At 34.2% G+C, this 21168-nt stretch overlaps 1 long non-coding RNA gene across 5 annotated transcripts in view; it reads right to left on the bottom strand.

Annotated features, from left to right (window-relative positions):
- The window catches only part of LOC138319226 (uncharacterized), a 90263-nt gene extending 69321 nt beyond the window's left edge, over positions 1–20942 (bottom strand). For 2 of the 5 annotated variants that reach the window (XR_011207977.1, XR_011207976.1), the window contains exons 1-2: positions 20764–20942; positions 20264–20419 (exon numbers count right to left, since the gene is read on the bottom strand). This is a non-coding gene — a long non-coding RNA (uncharacterized lncRNA). Of the gene's footprint in view, positions 1–20263; positions 20420–20660 lie in introns of all 5 variants that reach the window. The other 3 variants (XR_011207980.1, XR_011207978.1, XR_011207979.1) reach the window with 3 other exon arrangements.
- Positions 20943–21168: the final 226 nt, after the last annotated feature.

Genomic DNA, 21168 nt, shown 5'->3' with positions numbered 1-21168 from the left:
ATCCACGTTAACATTAGTGAGGTTTCCACCTCAACATTAGTGACATATCCACGTTAACATTAGTGACGTTTCCACCTCAACATTAGTGACATATCCACGTTAACATTAGTGACGTTTCCACCTCAACATTAGTGACATATCCACGTTAACATTATGTGACGTTTCCCCCTCAACATTAGTGACATATCCACGTTAACATTAGTGACGTTTCCACCTCAACATTAATGACATATCCACGACAACATTAGTGACGTTTCCTCCTCAACATAAGTGACATATCCACGTTAACATTAGTGACGTTGCCACGTCAACATTAGTGACATATCCACGTCAACATTAGTGACATATCCACGTTAACATTAGTGAGGTTTCCACCTCAACATTAGTGACATATCCACGTTAACATTAGTGACGTTTCCACCTCAACATTAGAGACATATCCACGTTAACATTAGTGACGTTTCCACCTCAACATTAGTGACATATCCACGTTAACATTAGTGACGTTTCCACCTCAACATTAGTGACATATCCACGTTAACATTAGTGACATTTCCACCTCAACATTAGAGACATATCCACGTTAACATTAGTGACATTTCCACCTCAACATTAGAGACATATCCACGTTAACATTAGTGACATTTCCACCTCAACATTAGAGACATATCCACGTTAACATTAGTGACGTTTCCACCTCAACATTAGTGACATATCCACGTTAACATTAGTGACATTTCCACCTCAACATTAGAGACATATCCACGTTAACATTAGTGACGTTTCCACCTCAACATTAGTGACATATCCACGTTAACATTAGTGAGGTTTCCACCTCAACATTAGTGACATATCCACGTTAACATTAGTGACGTTTCCACCTCAACATTAGTGACATATCCACGTTAACATTAGTGACGTTTCCACCTCAACATTAGTGACATATCCACGTTAACATTAGTGACGTTTCCACCTCAACATTAGTGACATATCCACGTTAACATTAGTGACGTTTCCACCTCAACATTAGTGACATATCCACGTTAACATTAGTGACGTTTCCACCTCAACATTAGAGACATATCCACGTTAACATTAGTGACGTTTCCACCTCAACATTAGAGACATATCCACGTTAACATTAGTGACGTTTCCACCTCAACATTAGTGACATATCCACGTTAACATTAGTGACGTTTCCACCTCAACATTAGTGACATATCCACGTTAACATTAGTGACGTTTCCACCTCAACATTAGTGACATATCCACGTTAACATTAGTGACACGTTTCCACCTCAACATTAGTGTCATATCCACGTTAACATTAGTGACGTTTCCACCTCAACACTAGTGACAATATCCACGTTAACATTAGTGACGTTTCCACCTCAACATTAGTGACATATCCACGTTAACATTAGTGACGTTTCCACCTCAACATTAGTGACATATCCACGTTAACATTAGTGACGTTTCCACCTCAACATTAGAGACATATCCACGTTAACATTAGTGACGTTTCCACCTCAACATTAGTGACATATCCACGTTAACATTAGTGACGTTTCCACCTCAACATTAGTGACATATCCACGTTAACATTAGTGACGTTTCCACCTCAACATTAGTGACTAACCACGTTAACATTAGTGAGGTTTCCACCTCAACATTAGTGACATATCCACGTTAACATTAGTGAGGTTTCCACCTCAACATTAGTGACATATCCACGTTAACATTAGTGAGGTTTCCACCTCAACATTAGTGACATATCCACGTTAACATAAGTGAGGTTTTCACTTCAACATAAGTGTAATAAGTCGATATTAGTGACATTTCCACGTCAACATTTGTGACATTTCCACATCAACATTTGTGACATTTCCACGTCAACATTTGTGACATTTCCACATCAACATTTCTGACATTTCCACGTCAACATTTGTGACATTTCCACATCAACATTTGTGACATTTCCACGTCAACATTTGTGACATTTCCACATCAACATTAGTGACATTTCCACATCAACATTAGTGACATTTCCACATCAACATTTGTGACATTTCCACATCAACATTTGTGACATTTCCACATCAACATTAGTGACATTTCCACGTCAACATTTGTGACATTTCCACGTCAACATTTGTGACATTTCCACATCAACATTAGTGACATTTCCACATCAACATTAGTGACATTTCCACATCAACATTTGTGACATTTCCACATCAACATTTGTGACATTTCCACATCAACATTAGTGACATTTCCACATCAACATTAGTGACATTTCCACATCAACATTTGTGACATTTCCACATCAACATTTGTGACATTTCCACATCAACATTAGTGACATTTCCACGTCAACATTTGTGACATTTCCACGTCAACATTTGTGACATTTCCACATCAACATTAGTGACATTTCCACGTCAACATTTGTGACATTTCCACGTCAACATTAGTACCGTTTTCTCGTCAACAGTAATGACGTCATGTTTATTAGCTAATAGCCTTCACTTTGGATTAGTTGGTTTATAGTGGCACGCGAATGTTGATATAACTCCATAAACGATAGTTTAATAATTAAAAAGATTATTTTATCATGCTTAGTGCTAAATGTCCTTATTCTTTGTAGATTTTGTGTCTTCTTCATTCATCACACGCGTGAATTTGGCTATGGTTTCTAAGTCCTAAGGGGAAGTGACAGATGTATAACAAATATGCTCTTTATAGATGTCATCCTCAATATTAACGTGTTTTCGTATATTAACAAGATTTCTTATTTAGTCCATATTTAATTTAGATTTACAAGAAAGATCTAAAGGTGGGGTTGCAAAATCCGCCCACGCGTCGATATTTTTTCAAATTTTGAAGTGTTAAAGGTCTAGGTACATAACGACTTTTTATGTGCTTATTATTTTTGTATGTTTTAAAAAGGCATAAAGGGCCTGATATGATGTTTTCTAAAGTTACTTTGGGTATGTGGCAAGGGGACCCCTTGTGTCCATCTTTTGAACATATTTTTATTATTTTTTTATTATTTTGGATATTTAAAAAACTTCATTCTTTATTTTATATCCATTTATAATGATATTTACGAATTATTTATTACGACAAATTGATTTTGAAGCAAAAAATAAAATAAAATTTTTGTCTGGATAAAAATTGACGATATTGGGTTTGCTCGAAATATTTGGCATGTTATCGATTTTGTCAACACTTTTAAACCATTTTAAAAACATGCTATAGGTATAATATAATGACAGATACTTTTTCAAGAAAACAAGAGGCCCATGGGCCTTCACAGTCACCTGAGTTACAATATATAATGAAACAAATAAGGAAACAAATTAAAGACATATAAACACTGTATGCTGGGCCTTGAGGTTAGTCAGTGATTTATAAATTTGACTTTTTAGACCATAAAGAGTATTTGCTTCCATCAAACCTGTGAACTTAGAGGTATTTTTTGAAATTTTAATCATTTTGACCCTGTTTGGTCCTGCCCCTCTGGTCCCCTAGGGGGTCATCGAGGACGGATCTGGATGTTAAAATGCTATATCTTAGGCTAATAACTCTAATCAAGTTTGACTAATTTCCTTTGAAAATTGGGCAAATAATGTTCAAAAATATGTTTTTCCTATATAAACTAAAGTAAACTTGACCCCCTCCCCAGGGGGTAACGTGAGACGCCAAGGTCATATAATTCACAATTTTTATAAAACACCTTAAGACCTTTCCATCTATAATTATTTGATTCTACTATTTCCAGAATTTTAGAAGATTTTTGAAGTTTTAGCCTATTTGACCCTTTTTTAGCCCTGCCCCTCTGCCCCCAGGGGGTTGGCCAGGACCAATGTGGATGTGATATCAAAATGCTATCTCAGGCTAATAATTCTAACCAAGTTTGACTCATTTCCTATGAAAATTGAGTAAAAAATGCTCATTAATGTGTTTTTCCTATATAAACTATAGTAAACTTGACCCCCTCCCCATGGGGAAACATGAGACCCCAGGGTCATATAATTTACAATTTTTATAAAACAAACTTTAAGACCTTTTGATCTATAAAGTGTATTTGATTCTAACATATCCAGAATTTTAGAAGAATATTTTTGAAGTTATAGCCTGTTTGACCTTTTTTGGTCCCGCCCCTCTGCCCCAGGGGGTCAGCCTGGACCAATATGGATATGATGTTAAAATGCTATCTCAGGTTAATAATTCTAACATAGTTTGACTCGTTTTCAATGAAAATTGAGCAAAAAATGTTCATAAATGTGTTTTTCCTATATAAACTATAGTAAACTTGACCCCCTCCCCAGGGGGAAACGTGAGACCACAGGGTCATATAATTCACAATTTTTGTAAAGGACCTTAAGACCTTTCTATTTATGAAAAGTATTTGATTCTACAATTTCCAGAATTTCAGAAGAAGATTTTTGAAGTTTTAGCCTATTTTACCCCTTTTAACCCCGCCCCTAAGGCCCCTGGGGGTCAGTCATAGAAAATTTGTTAATATGATTAAATGGTCATCTCATACTGATAATTCTGACAACATTTGACTCATTTCCTATTACAAATGACCAAATAATGCTCAAAAATGTGTTTTCCCAATATAAACTATAGTAAACTTAACCTCCTCCCCAGGGGGAAACCAGAGACCCCAGGGTCATATAATTCACAATTTTTGTAAAGGACCTTAAGACCTTTCTATTTATGAAAAGTATTTGATTCTACAATTTCCAGAATTTCAGAAGAAGATTTTTGAAGTTTTAGCCTATTTGACCCTTTTAACCCCGCCCCTAAAGCCCCTGGGGGTCAGTCATAGAAAATTTGTTAATAGGATTAAATGGCCATCTTATACTGATAATTCTGACAACATTTGACTCATTTCCTATCACAAATGACCAAATAATGCTCAAAAATGTGTTTTCCCAATATCAACTATAGTAAACTAAACCTCCTCCCCACGGGGAAACTAGAGACACCAGGGTCATATAATTCACAATTTTTGTAAAGGACCTTAAGACCTTTCTATCTATGAAGAGTATTTGATTCTGCCACATTTGTGAGTAGAGAAGAAGATTTTTGAAATTTTACTCAATTTTACCCCTTTTGGCCCCTCCCACAGCCCCCTGGGGGGTGGGGACCATATAATTCACAATTTTGATTGGCCTTATGCCTTAGAAGGTTTGTGCAAAATTTCATTCATTGAAATTGCTTCAGCAGTTTTGGAGAAGAAGTCGAAAATGTAAATTGTTTACGGACATACGACGCACGACGCACGACGACGGACAAAAGGCGATTAGAATAGGTCACTTGAGACTTCGTCTCAGGTAACCTAAAAATGAAATCCGGGAAAAAGGCATTTCAATGGCTGAAATGTAGCGAGGGAATTTTTCTAAAAAAAAATTATATTTGCCCTAGTTGACCATAAATTTAAAATTGATCATAGACACCATAATAAAACAACAGTAAGTGATAGAGTTTTTTTGTTAAGTAACATATATACTCTAAAATTAGTGCATTTTTATTTCAGCATTTTCCCAAGCAGTACAAAAAAGCCTATATATGCTCTTTGGTGAAACAAATAGTTTCTCTTTTCATATCAGAAATCAAATAATTATAAAGTATTAATAAAGGAGTATATTTTCGTCAGCAACTTAAACGAAAGGATACAAATTAAGATTATCCATCTCTCCTGTGTAGATAAAAACTATTTTAAATTGAATTAAAAATGATTAAAGAGGGAAACAGAGTTACATTTGATTTTAAAATTAAATATGTATAATTCAAAAATAATACCAGCACCACAAACGCTACAATCTTAATTTTGAGCAATCAGACGGCTTTTGTTTTGAAACAATGGCAACAATGTATTTAAAACTGTTACTATCTCATTCGGCATACCCCATAACCCATATGTACCAATTTTCAATAATATCTAATAATATCTAAATTTCAACCAATCAGTGACCTCCATTTTGTTTTCATGGCAAAGAATCTTTTTAAAAGTGATTCCATGTTATTCAGCAAATTTTATAACCCCTATATACAAGTTTTCATTTAATTCTGACAATATCTAAATTTCAACCAATCAGAGGCCTCCATTTTGTTTCCATGGCAACTATTCTTTTTTGAAAGTGATACCGTGTTATTCAGCATACCTCGTAACCTCTATATAGCAATTTTCATTCTGACATTATTTAAATTTCAGCCAATCAGAGGCCTCCGTTTTGTTAACATGGCAACCAATATTTCAAAAGGTGTTACCATGATATTTAGCATCTAAAATTGTTAATGTACACTGATTTTCACTTATATCGGACTCTGGAATAGGTATACTAACAAAGAATTGGTCCGTTGCTACATGCACTCTCTAATTTTAAGTCACTCAAAAACTATTTTCCCGGATTTTAATTTTGAAACGAATTTACACATAGATAGGGAGTATTTTTAATTGGGGGGTAAAATTGTGGACAAAACCAGTAACAGGGTGAAATGAGATGATAAAGAGCAATGTTGTTTTTTTTTAAATATTATTTCAAGCAAAATTTTCCGTTATAAACCTAAATGAAATGACTTAAATATAAAGTATACGATCTACTCAAATGATTTTTGAATAAAAAAAATGTGGAATATTTAACAAAGGCTAACCTTTTTTGGCATGTTTGTGCTGGTAGTTTTAATGAAAATGCCTACAAAGAATTCAGGCCCTTTGGGCCTTTTTAAAATCACAAAAAGAAAAAGTGTCTTTTTAAAGGGACAATTAGTAGTACTTTCAATATGCATAGTGTCAAGAAAATTGTGCTGTGGGCAGTTTCTATCGGATTTTTAACATTAGCTTGAACACCACCTTTACCAAAACCTTTGTCAATTTCTTTTTCTTTTTTTTTTTCTTCTTTCGTTGTCTTTTTTTTCTTACAAAATTTAATTTGATATTATTTGATATCAATACAGTGAGAATATATTTATATTTGCATATTCATCTTTCAAAACTATGATAAAATTTAATTTGTATTTAAAGATAATGAATTATATATTTATACACAAAAAGATTGTTAAACACCAAAGTTGTCCAATGAGAGTTTTTGTATCCGTTTCGAAATTCCTTTGTTAATTATGAGATGCTATAATGAACATTAAATATATCTTTTTCTTAGAAAATATCAGATTACTAAAACATTTACCCAATAGAATTTCATTGCATATCTTATTATATAAGATAAGTTGACAGTTTAACAATCAATGAATTAATAAAAAATATACTGACCACATTGGGTAGAAAGGGAATAAGTCGTTATCAAGCTTTAGATTTACTTCACTGACAATAGTATCATCAGCCTACACCATATGCTGCGTTCTGATAACAGAAGCGCAGTAGAGTTCACACACTGGGTTTGCGAGGGTGTATCATGTTATGAATGGTTTTCAAAATGAAGGGCTTCTTCATATTTTGCAGTCCTGCAAAGTTGCAGGAAAAAGTGTTTTTAAGTCTGAAATGACGACATATGTGCAAACTGATTAAACATTTATCTGTTATATCATAACTAAGCATAGTACTTAGTACATTAAAAAAAATATCATTTAGTCCTTTTCGCTTTTAAGATTTGATTGCATAAATTTTAATTTCAAAAACAGGTCGTTAAAGGTACAGATCAGTGTATATAAAATCATCTTAATGATTAATACTTTACCACAACGCTACACCATACGTTTGTTTGTGTTGTTTATCAGCAGTCATAACATCACATGGCAGTTTGTTATAAATATCACTGCCAGAGTTTGTTATTTTATTTTATGTCACCATAAGCGACTTTTGCATAAGTAACACTTTATACTATAAGGTAATTATTAACAACTTTTTTTAAATTCTAAAGTAGATATTTTAAATGGACACATAAGAGTCTATATATCACTTAGTCACCATAAAGTGTTTCATACTTCTTTATGATTTATGGATATCATAGGTAAAATGTCACGTATTATGGATATCCAAGGTAGAATGTCACGTATTATGGATATCTAATGTAAAATGTCACGTATTATGGATATCTAAGGTAGAATGTCACGTATTATGGATATCTAAGGTAGAATGTCACGTATTATGGAAATCCAAGGTAGAATGTCACGTATTATGGATATCTCAGGTTAAATGTCACGTATTATGGATATCCAAGGTAGAATGTCACGTATTATGGATATCTCAGGTTAAATGTCACGTATTATGGATATCCAAGGTAGAATGTCACGTATTATGGATATCCAAGGTAGAATGTCACGTAATATGGATATCCAAGGTAGAATGTCACGTATTATGGATATCCGAGGTAGAATGTCACGTATTATGGAAATCCGAGGTAGAATGTCACGTATTATGGATATCCAATGTAGAATGTCACGTATTATGGATATCCGAGGTAGAATATCACGTATTATGGATATCCAAGGTAGAATGTCACGTATTATGGATATCCGAGGTAGAATATCACGTATTATGGATATCCAAGGTAGAATGTCACGTATTATGGATATCCGAGGTAGAATATCACGTATTATGGATATCTCAGGTTAAATGTCACGTATTATGATAATCTAAGGTAGTATATCACGTATAATGGATATCTAAGGTTAAATGTCACGTATAATGGATATCCAAGGTAAAATATCACATATTATGGATATCCAAGGCAAAATTTCACGTATTATCGATATCCAAGATAAAATGTAACGTATTACAGATATCTAAGGTAAAATGTCACGTAATATAGATATCTAAGGTAAAATTTCACGTATTATCGATATCCAAGATAAAATGTAACGTATTACAGATATCTAAGGTAAAATGTCACGTAATATAGATATCTAAGGTAAAATGTCACGTATTGTGGATATCCAAGGTAAAATGTCACGTATTGTGGATATCCAAGGTAGAATGTCACGTATTATGGATATCCAAGGTAGAATGTCACGTATTATGGATATCCAAGGTAGAATGTCACGTATTATGGATATCCAAGGTAGAATGTCACGTATTGTGGATATCCAAAGTAGAATGTCACGTATTATGGATATCCAAGGTAGAATATCACGTATTATGGATATCTCAGGTTAAATGTCACGTATTATGAATATCTAAGGTAGAATGTCACGTATAATGGATATCTAAGGTTAAATGTCACGTATAATGGATATCCAAGGTAAAATATCACATATTATGGATATCCAAGGCAAAATTTCACGTATTATCGATATCCAAGATAAAATGTAACGTATTACAGATATCTAAGGTAAAATGTCACGTAATATAGATATCTAAGGTAAAATGTCACGTATTGTGGATATCCAAGGTAAAATGTCACGTATTGTGGAAATCCAAAACAAGGTCAAATGTCACGTATTATGGATATCTAAGGTAAAATGTCATGTATTATAGATATCCAAGGTAAAATGTCACGTATTATGGATATCTAAGGTAAAATGTCACATATTATGAATATCTAAGGTAAAATGTCACGTAATATAGATATCAAAGGTAAATGTCCCGTTTTATTGATATCTTAGATAAAATGTGACGATTAATGGATATCTTAAGTAAAATGTCACGCATTATGGATATCCAAAGCAATCATGAATATATAAGCTAATATATCACATTTTATGATATACAATGTACAATATCACTTTTTATGGATATCTTAGGGAAAATGTCACGATTTATGGATATCTAAGGAAAAATGTCACGCATTATGGATATCTAAGGGAAAATGTCTTGTATAAAAGATATGTAAGGTAAAAAGTCACGTATTATAGATATCTAAGGTTAAATGTCACGTATTATGGATATCCAAGGTAAAATGTCACATTTTATGGAAATCCAAGACAAGGTAAAATGTCACGTATTATAGATATCCAAGTTAAAATGTCACGTTTTATTGATATCTAAGGTAAAATGTCACGCATTATGGATATTTAAGGTAAAATATCACGTTTTATGGATATCTAAGATAAAATGTGACGATTAATGGATATCTAAGGTAAAATGTCGCTCATTATGGATATACACGGCAATATGTCACGTATCATGAATATATAAGCTAATATATCACATTTTATGGATATATAATGTACAATATCACTTTTTATGGATATCTAAGGAAAAAATGTCACGGTTTATGGATATATAAGGAAATGGCATTATGGCTACCTAAACAAAATGTCACGCATTATGAACATCTAAGGTAAAATGTCAAGTTTTATAGATATCCAAGGTAAATTGTTACGTATTATGGATATCCTGGGTAAAAAGTCACATATTATGAATATCTCAGGTAAAATCTCACGTATTATGGATATTCGAGGAAAAAATGTCAGGTTTTATGGATATCCAAGATACAATGTCACGTATTATGGATATCTAAGGTAAAATATCACGCATTTTGGATATCAAGGCAAAATGTCACGTATTATGGATAACCAAGTAAAAATGCCACGAATTATAGATCTATTGTGTAAATTGTCACGTATTATGGATATCCAAGGCAAAATGTCACGTTTTATGGATATCTAAGGTAAAAAATAACGTATCATGGCTATCTTAGGTAAAATGTCACGTATTAAGGATATCTAAATTAAAATTTCACGTTAAATGAATATTTCAGGAAAAATGTCACTTTTTATGGATATCCAAGGTAAAATGTCACGTATTACGGATATCCAAGGTAAAATGTCACGTATTACGGATATCCAAGGTAAAATGTCACGTAATATGGATATTCAAGGTAAAATGTCACGTATTATGGATATCTAATGTAAAATGTCACATATTATAGATATCCAAGGTAAAATGCCACGTATTATGGAAATCCAATGTAAAATGTCACGTTTTATGGATATCCAAGCTAAAATGCACGTATTATGGATATCTAATGTAAAATGTCACGTATTATCGAAATTCAAGGTAAAATGTCACGTATTATGGATATCCAAGGTAAAATGTCACGTATTATGGATATCTAATGTAAAATGTCACGTATTATGGATATCTAATGTAAAATGTCACGTATTATGGATATTCAAGGTAAAATGTCACGTATTATGGATGTCTTAGGTACATTGTCACGTTTTATAGATATCTAAGGTAAAATGCCACGTATTATGGATATCCAAGGTAAAATATCACGTATTATGGATGTTTTATGTATATTGTCACGTTTTATAGATATATAATGTAAAATGTCACGTTATATGGATATTCAAGGTAAAATGTCACGTATTATGGATATCTAATGTAAAATGTCACGTATTATGGATATCCAAGCTAAATTGTCACGTATTATGGATATCTAATGTAAAATGTCACGTATTATCGATATTCAAGGTAAAATTTCACGTATTATGGATGCCTTAGGTATATTGTCACGTTTTATAGATATCTAAGGTAAAATGTCACGTATTATGGATATCTAATGTAAAATGTCACGGATTATGGATATCTAATGTAAAACGTCACGTATTATGGATATCCAAGGTAAAATGTCACATATTATGAATATCAATGGTAAAATGTCACGTATTATGGATATCTATGATAAAATGACACCTTTTCTGGATATCCAAGGTAAAATGCCACATAATATGGATATCTATGGTAAAATGTCACTTGTTATGGATATTTAAGATAAAATATCACGTATAATGGGTATCTAAGGTAAAATATCACGGTTTATGGATATCCAAGGTAAAATGTCACGTATTATGGATATCTAAGGTAAAATGTCACGTTTTATGGATATCATAGGTGTAATTCCACGTATTATATATCTAAGGTAAAATGGATATCCAATGTAGAATGTCATGTATTATGGATATCTAAGGTAAAATGGATATCCAAGGTAGAATGTCATGTATTATGGATATCTAAGGTGAAATATCACGTATTATGGATATCTACTGTAAAATGTCACGTATTATGGATATCTACTGTAAAATGTCACGTATTATGGATATCTACTGTAAAATATCACGTATTATGGATATCCAAGTTAAAATGTCGCGTTTTATGGATATCCAAGGTAAAATTTCACATATTATAAATATCTAAGGTAAAATGTCACGATTAATGGATATCCAAGGATCAAAATGGAACGACATGGTCTATGTAGTTTAATCCATTGAATATAAAGATCCATAGTAAAAATGATCCTCTTAACAAACGTCAGAAATCGCACGATGAGACAACTTTACGGTTATTTGATGAATTATCTAAAGCAATATAACAAACCACATTTCGCTAATAAGATCCTTTAAGCATTGATGTTACTATTTTTTAACTTCATAGGGGTATAAAGGAAATTTTGATATATATGACATAACTCTAGTACTTTTTTATTCTTTTGATTTTCCAATGGATTATTTTTTCTAATAAATCAATACGCAACGTCGACGTCTCTATTGTGACGTCATGATTACGTCGGGTTTTCGCGCCATTCCCCGAATTTTTCTTCATAGTATATGAACAAGAACAATCTGACAAGCAGAGAGTTGGATTTAGTATGAAAACTAATAAAATTAGTTATTTACATATATATGTAAAAAAACTGTTTCACAGTAAACGTGTAAATAATGTATATCCAGAAACTCATTTTTTTATTATTTTTTTTTTTTATTATTTTGAAAATGGTCGCATTTTTTACCGTGGAGAAACGGTGCAATATGTGCTAGACCTCTCTGATCGAAAGTCTTACAGTAATGTGCTATACTCTTCATGGCATAAAAGATGATACACCATTTGGTATGCCTATACATCAAGATTCTGCTGAAGTAAAACAAAAGCATCACTTGTTAGCTTTCATTTAAGCTCACTGTTCTTCGTTACGCCGTTTCCGGAATACAACATTCAGTCAGTTTAGTAATGTGACTTTCATCACCACATGACTTTATTTAGGGCACATTTGAAAAAAATGGCGGCAAATGTAATGATTGAACACGGGTGGAAAATTACATATTATGACAGAACACTTAGAATTAATTATCAAAACATATTGTATCAAATATAATCTTAATATGCACGAAAATAGAATTTAGACACTTCACAAGGAAATGACATGTAAATTACAAATGGAGTGTCGCATAGCAGTTGGAAATCAACGGTTTCTGACGTCTCACTCACAAATATTTCATAGCTTACCTGGGTACTTGTTTCCAAAAATCAATAACAAATAAGAAACACAAAACATTACAATTTATCTTAGTTCCGTTATCGAACAAGTATTACCGACAATGACCTTTACTCGGACGTATTCTCTGCCTGTAAGTGTCACCGCCATGACGGGAAAATGTGCCCTAATTTTTTCGTGGTCACATGACCAAATCAACGTTTTCTACCTCCTACCAAGAAGAGTTCCTTGTATCCCGGAATCGGCGCATGTAACGTATGTGTTGTATGCGCGTGAATGAAATTTAGATAGACTGAAGTGTGTTCGTGTTGGCCCTCATTGTAATTGTGTTGAACTCTTCTAATTTTATAGTGTTATCCCACTGAATCGCCAACGACACTGAACAACACATCCCACCCGGTCACAATATAACCGATACTAGAAAAGGACGTGAACAATAAAATAATAATTGCGTGTTACAACATGCAGTAGGGACTGCAGACACAATTCTAACATCTTACATACAGAACAGGACAAATACTGGCTGTAATGAGAACCATTACAGATGTATTCGTGTCAGGTTTCAGCTATCTTCGAATTCTTTATTCTGTAAATTCTGTAAAACTATAACCACCAGTAGTGATACACTCTGTAAACATCAGTAATGATACACTGTAAACATCAGTAATGACACACTGTAAACATCAGGCGTGATACACACTGTAAACATCAGTAGTGATACACACTGTAAACATCAGTAGTGATACACACTGTAAACATCAGTAGTGATACACTGTAAACATCAGTTGTGATACACACTGTAAACATCAGTAGTGAAACACTGTAAACATCAGTAGTGTTACACACTGTAAACATCAGTAGTGATACACACTGTAAACATCAGTAGTGATACACACTGTAAACATCAGTAGTAATACACACTGTAAACATCAGTAGTGATACACACTGTAAACATCAGTAGTGATACACCCTGTAAACATCAGTAATGATACACTGTAAACATAGGTAATGATACACTGTAAACATCAGTAGTGATACACTGTAAACATCAGTAGTGATACACATTGTAAACATCAGTAGTGATACACTGTAAACACCAGGCGTGATACACACTGTACACATCAGTAGTGATACACTGTAAACATCAGTAGTGATACACACTGTAAACATCAGTAGTGGTACACTGTAAACATCAGTAGTGTTACACTGTAAACATCAGTAATGATACACACTGTAAACATCAATAGTGATACACTGCAAACATCAGTAGTGATACACTGTAAATATCAGTAGTGATACACTGTAAACATCAGTAGTGATACACTGTAAACATCAGTAGTGATACACTGTAAACATCAGGCGAGATTCACACTGTAAACATCAGTAGTGATACACTGTAAACATCAGAAGTGTTAAACACTGTAAACATCAGTAGTGATACACACTGTAAACATCAGTAGTGATACACACTGTAAACATCAGTAGTGATATACTGTAAACATCAGTAGTGATACACACTGTAAACACCAGTAGTGATACACACTGTAAACATCAGTAAAGATACATACTGTAAACATCAGTAGTAATACACACTGTAAACATCAGTAGTGATACACACTGTAAACATCAGTAGTGATACACACTTAAAACATCGGTAGTGATACACACTGTAAACATCAGTAGTGATACACACTGTAAACATCAGTAGTGATACATACTGTAAACATCAGTAGTAATACACACTGTAAACATCAGTAGTGATACATTGTAAACATCAGTAGTGATAAACACTGTAAACATCAGTAGTAATACACACTGTAAACATCAGTAGTAATACACACTGTAAACATCAGTAGTGATACACACTGTAAAAAACAGTAGTGAAACACTGTAAACATCAGTAGTGATATACTGTAAACATCAGTAGTGATACACACTGTAAACACCAGGCGTGATACACACTGTAAACATCAGTAGTGATACATACTGTAAACATCAGTAGTAATACACACTGTAAACATCAGTAGTGATACACACTGTAAACATCAGTAGTAATACACACTGTAAACATCAGTAGTAATACACACTGTAAACATCAGTAGTGATACACACTGTAAACATCAGTAGTAATACACACTGTAAACATCAGTAGTAATACACACTGTAAACATCAGTAGTGATACACACTGTCAACATCAGTAGTGATACACTGTAAACATCAGTAGTGATACACTGTAAACATCAGTAGTGATACACACTGTAAACATCAGTAGTGATACACTGTAAACATCAGTATTGATACATTGTAAACATCAGTATTGATACACTGTAAACATCAGTAGTGATACAATGTAAGGATCAGTAGTGACACACTATAAACATCAGTAGTGTTACACACTGTAAACATCAGTAGTGATACACTGTAAACATCAGTAGTGATACACTGTAAATATCAGTAGTAATACACACTGTAAACATCAGAAGTGATACACACTGTAAACATCAGAAGTGATACACACTGTAAACATCAGAAGTGATACACAATGTAACCATCAGTAGTGTTACACACTGTAAACGTCACTAGTGATACACACTGTAAACATCAGTAGTGATACACACTGTAAACATCAGTAGTGATACACACTGTAAACATCAGTAGTGATACACTGTAAACATCAGTAGTGATACACTGTAAACATCAGTAGTGATACACACTGTAAACATCAGAAGTGATACACACTGTAAACATCAGTAGTGATACACTGTAAACATCAGTTGTGATACACACTGTAAACATCAGTAGTGAAACACTGTAAACATCAGTAGTGTTACACACTGTAAACATCAGTAGTGATACACACTGTAAACATCAGTAGTGATACACACTGTAAACATCAGTAGTAATACACACTGTAAACATCAGTAGTGATACACACTGTAAACATCAGTAGTGATACACCCTGTAAACATCAGTAATGATACACTGTAAACATAGGTAATGATACACTGTAAACATCAGTAGTGATACACTGTAAACATCAGTAGTGATACACATTGTAAACATCAGTAGTGATACACTGTAAACATCAGGCGTGATACACACTGTACACATCAGTAGTGATACACTGTAAACATCAGTAGTGATACACACTGTAAACATCAGTAGTGGTACACTGTAAACATCAGTAGTGTTACACTGTAAACATCAGTAATGATACACACTGTAAACATCAATAGTGATACACTGCAAACATCAGTAGTGATACACTGTAAATATCAGTAGTGATACACTGTAAACATCAGTAGTGATACACTGTAAACATCAGTAGTGATACACTGTAAACATCAGGCGAGATTCACACTGTAAACATCAGTAGTGATACACTGTAAACATCAGAAGTGTTAAACACTGTAAACATCAGTAGTGATACACACTGTAAACATCAGTAGTGATACACACTGTAAACATCAGTAGTGATATACTGTAAACATCAGTAGTGATACACACTGTAAACACCAGTAGTGATACACACTGTAAACATCAGTAAAGATACATACTGTAAACATCAGTAGTAATACACACTGTAAACATCAGTAGTGATACACACTGTAAACATCAGTAGTGATACACACTTAAAACATCGGTAGTGATACACACTGTAAACATCAGTAGTGATACACACTGTAAACATCAGTAGTGATACATACTGTAAACATCAGTAGTAATACACACTGTAAACATCAGTAGTGATACATTGTAAACATCAGTAGTGATAAACACTGTAAACATCAGTAGTAATACACACTGTAAACATCAGTAGTAATACACACTGTAAACATCAGTAGTGATACACACTGTAAAAAACAGTAGTGAAACACTGTAAACATCAGTAGTGATATACTGTAAACATCAGTAGTGATACACACTGTAAACTCCAGGCGTGATACACACTGTAAACATCAGTAGTGATACATACTGTAAACATCAGTAGTAATACACACTGTAAACATCAGTAGTGATACACACTGTAAACATCAGTAGTAATACACACTGTAAACATCAGTAGTAGTAATACACACTGTAAACATCAGTAGTGATACACACTGTAAACATCAGTAGTAATACACACTGTAAACATCAGTAGTAATACACACTGTAAACATCAGTAGTGATACACACTGTCAACATCAGTAGTGATACACTGTAAACATCAGTAGTGATACACTGTAAACATCAGTAGTGATACACACTGTAAACATCAGTAGTGATACACTGTAAACATCAGTATTGATACATTGTAAACATCAGTATTGATACACTGTAAACATCAGTAGTGATACAATGTAAGGATCAGTAGTGACACACTATAAACATCAGTAGTGTTACACACTGTAAACATCAGTAGTGATACACTGTAAACATCAGTAGTGATACACTGTAAATATCAGTAGTAATACACACTGTAAACATCAGAAGTGATACACACTGTAAACATCAGAAGTGATACACACTGTAAACATCAGAAGTGATACACAATGTAACCATCAGTAGTGTTACACACTGTAAACGTCACTAGTGATACACACTGTAAACATCAGTAGTGATACACACTGTAAACATCAGTAGTGATACACACTGTAAACATCAGTAGTGATACACTGTAAACATCAGTAGTGATACACTGTAAACATTAGTAGTGATACACTGTAAACATCAGAAGTGATACACACTGTAAACATCAGTAGTAATACACACTGTAAACATCAGTAGTGATACACACTGTAAACATCAGTAGTGATACATACTGTAAACATCAGTAGTAATACACACTGTAAACATCAGTAGTGATACACTGTAAACATCAATAGTGATACACACTGTAACCATCAGTAGTGATACACTGTAAACATCACTAGTGATACACACTGTAAACATCAGTAGTGATAAACACTGTAAACATCAGTAGTGATACACACTGTAAACATCAGTAGTGATACATTGTAAACATCAGTAGTGAAACACTGTAAACATCAGTATTGATACACTGTAAACATCAGTAGTGATACACACCGTAAACATCAGAAGTGATACACACTGTAAACATCAGTAGTGATACACTGTAAACATCAGAATTGATACACACTGTAAACATCAGTAGTGATACACTGTAAACATCAGTAGTGATACACACTGTAAACATCAGTAGTGATACACACTGTAAACATTAGTAGTGATACACTGTAAACATCAGTAGTGATACACACTGTAAATATCAGTAGTGATACACTGTAAATATCAGTAGTGATACACTGTAAACATCAGAAGTGATACACACTGTCAACTTCAGTAGTGATACACTGTAAATATCAGTAGTGATACACTGTAAACATCAGAAGTGATACACTGTAAACATCAATAGTGATACACACTGTAAACATCACTAGTGATACACACTGTAAACATCAGTAGTGATACACACTGTAAACATCAGTAGTGATACACTGTCAATATCAGTAGTGATACACTGTAAACATCAGTAGTGATACAAACTGTAAACATCAGTAGTGATACACACTGTACACATCAGTAGTGATACACTGTAAACATCAGTATGATAAACTGTAAACATCAGTAGTGATACACTGTAAACATCAGAAGTGATACACACTGTAAACATCAGTAGTGATACACACTGTAAACATCAGTAGTGATACACTGTAAACATCAGTAGTGATACACCGTAAACATCAGTATGATACACTGTAAACATCAGTAGTGATACACTGTAAACATCAGAAGTGATACACACTGTAAACATCAGTAGTGATACACACTGTAAACATCAGAAGTGATACACATTGTAACCATCAGAAGTGATACACACTGTAAACATCAGTAGTGATACACACTGTAAACATCAGAAGTGATACACATTGTAACCATCAGTAGTGATACACTATAAACATCAGTATTTTTTCATGGTAAACATCAGTAGTGATACACTGTAAACAACAGTAGTATTACACACTGTAAACATCAGATAGGTAAATAGTAGCCTGAAGCAGTTATAAACAGTTATATTTACATTTTCACTGCAGTCCAACTATGTAACCTTTCCAAGCGAAGTTGGCATTCATTTAAGCATTGAACGTCTGTCAGTTGGCATTCATAGCCAATATGAATGTTTCCCTATGTACCACTTGTTTTGTATCCATCGTGAACATCCATGTGCCCATGGGCTTCCGTAATCGTGTTTTCTCAATGACATAAGGACAAATACAGATATATATAGATTTTGTCTAAAAATAGATACACGTGCGTCATCGTTGCTAGAATGGTCTCTAAGAGCCTGTTTGTCACTCTTGCTGTAGACTAGTGACGTCACCGTTTCGACGGCAACCCCTTAAAATTCAATAAAATTCCTCTTATTGAAATTGTTTGAACTCATTCTGCAGCTTTAAGCTTTTTAAAAAGTATGTTCCTTTAATAGCGTGCCAGAGGTCTTGTATATTGATTCGTAATAAATGACCATTAAGTCCAAGTACCTAGGTTTGAGACATTGAAGGACAGAAAATAAATACTAAATTACATACTTTTATGTCTATTAAAGATTGAGGTGTACTCCATTGTATACACTATCTACCGTATGACAACGCGTACACGGTACGCACATGGTGGCTTTATATAAGGCCATGATTGATGTCGCTTCATTCTTGAGCTTAATTTTGGGAAGTTAAGTGCGACAAGGTCACATAAAACACATTAATATCAACGAAAATCTAAAAGCGGCGTGCCTTGTTGGCCATGCTCGATTTATCACTTCTGTGACATCACTGTTTTACCTGTCCTAAGACAGAAAGTATTACCTGTATGTTTACTTTGTTGTAGCGCTACACCCATGTCGTGCACGCATGAAATATAATAGGATAAAATAAAGATAAAAATGTATATTACACCTTATTCAACAGCAATGCTGTAAAAAGTATTGTCTTGAACTTCTCTAGAAGTTATGGTGGTTTCATCCAATGACCATATGAGTTATAACAATTATCAACAAAAGTATACTCACGTCGTCCAATACTCTCCAAGTCCGTCGTCTGATGTTATTTTCCGTAAAGAGACACTGGGCGAGAGAGCGACACACAGTCCTATACACGAAGGCCTGCTATCGACACAGCTTCCTCAATCCAATCAATACTCAAACGCCCACGCGATATCCCAGCGCCTGAAATAGACACAATCTATTTTCACTTTCGGCACAACAGCTGAGAGTCCCGACTACATGAAATTAAAGGTGCTTAAACGGCACCATCGTGTTGCATAGTTGAAATTAAGCAGGAATAGAAAATAAGAATGGTAGAATCACACTTCTGTCACATTAAAATAGGTCCGTCTCTGTCCCTAGACACCGGTAGAACCTACATTCCTGAAACAAAACCCCTCAGCAAATAATGCCGTATTCATACCCAGTAGATAGGACTGTGTATCTAGACACTAGCACCTTGTGTACCTATACCTCGTGAATACGATCATGTCTGTCTAAGACACTATATAGACTGGCGTTCTCACCAAGGACAACAGCACAACCGTGTCTGTCTATAGACATTAGCGCCCTGCGTTCACGGCCATGTCTGACTCCAGCCACAAGCGCTTGTTATGGTAATGCAGCGTAGTGCGACTTCGGCGGTATGGCAATGCAGTGTAGTACGACTTAGGCGGTATGGCAATGCAGTGAAGTGAGACCTATGACGATATGGTAATGCAGCGTAGTGCGACTTCGGCGGTATGGCAATACCGCGTAGTGGCTGTATGGCAATGCAATGTAGTGCGACTTGTGGCGCCATGGGAATGCAGCGTAGTGCGACCTATGGCGACATGGTAATGCAGTTTAGTGTGACTTACGGATATTGCAGCGTAGTGCGACCTATGGCGGTATGGCAATACAGCGTAGTGCGAACTATGGCAACATGGTAT

The sequence above is a fragment of the Argopecten irradians genome, chromosome 3 (assembly GCF_041381155.1).
Source record: "Argopecten irradians isolate NY chromosome 3, Ai_NY, whole genome shotgun sequence".
In the NCBI taxonomy this organism is placed as follows: Eukaryota; Metazoa; Mollusca; class Bivalvia; order Pectinida; family Pectinidae; genus Argopecten; species Argopecten irradians.
The sequence above is the reverse complement of the archived record's forward strand: the minus strand, read 5'-3'. Positions and strand labels throughout refer to the sequence as shown.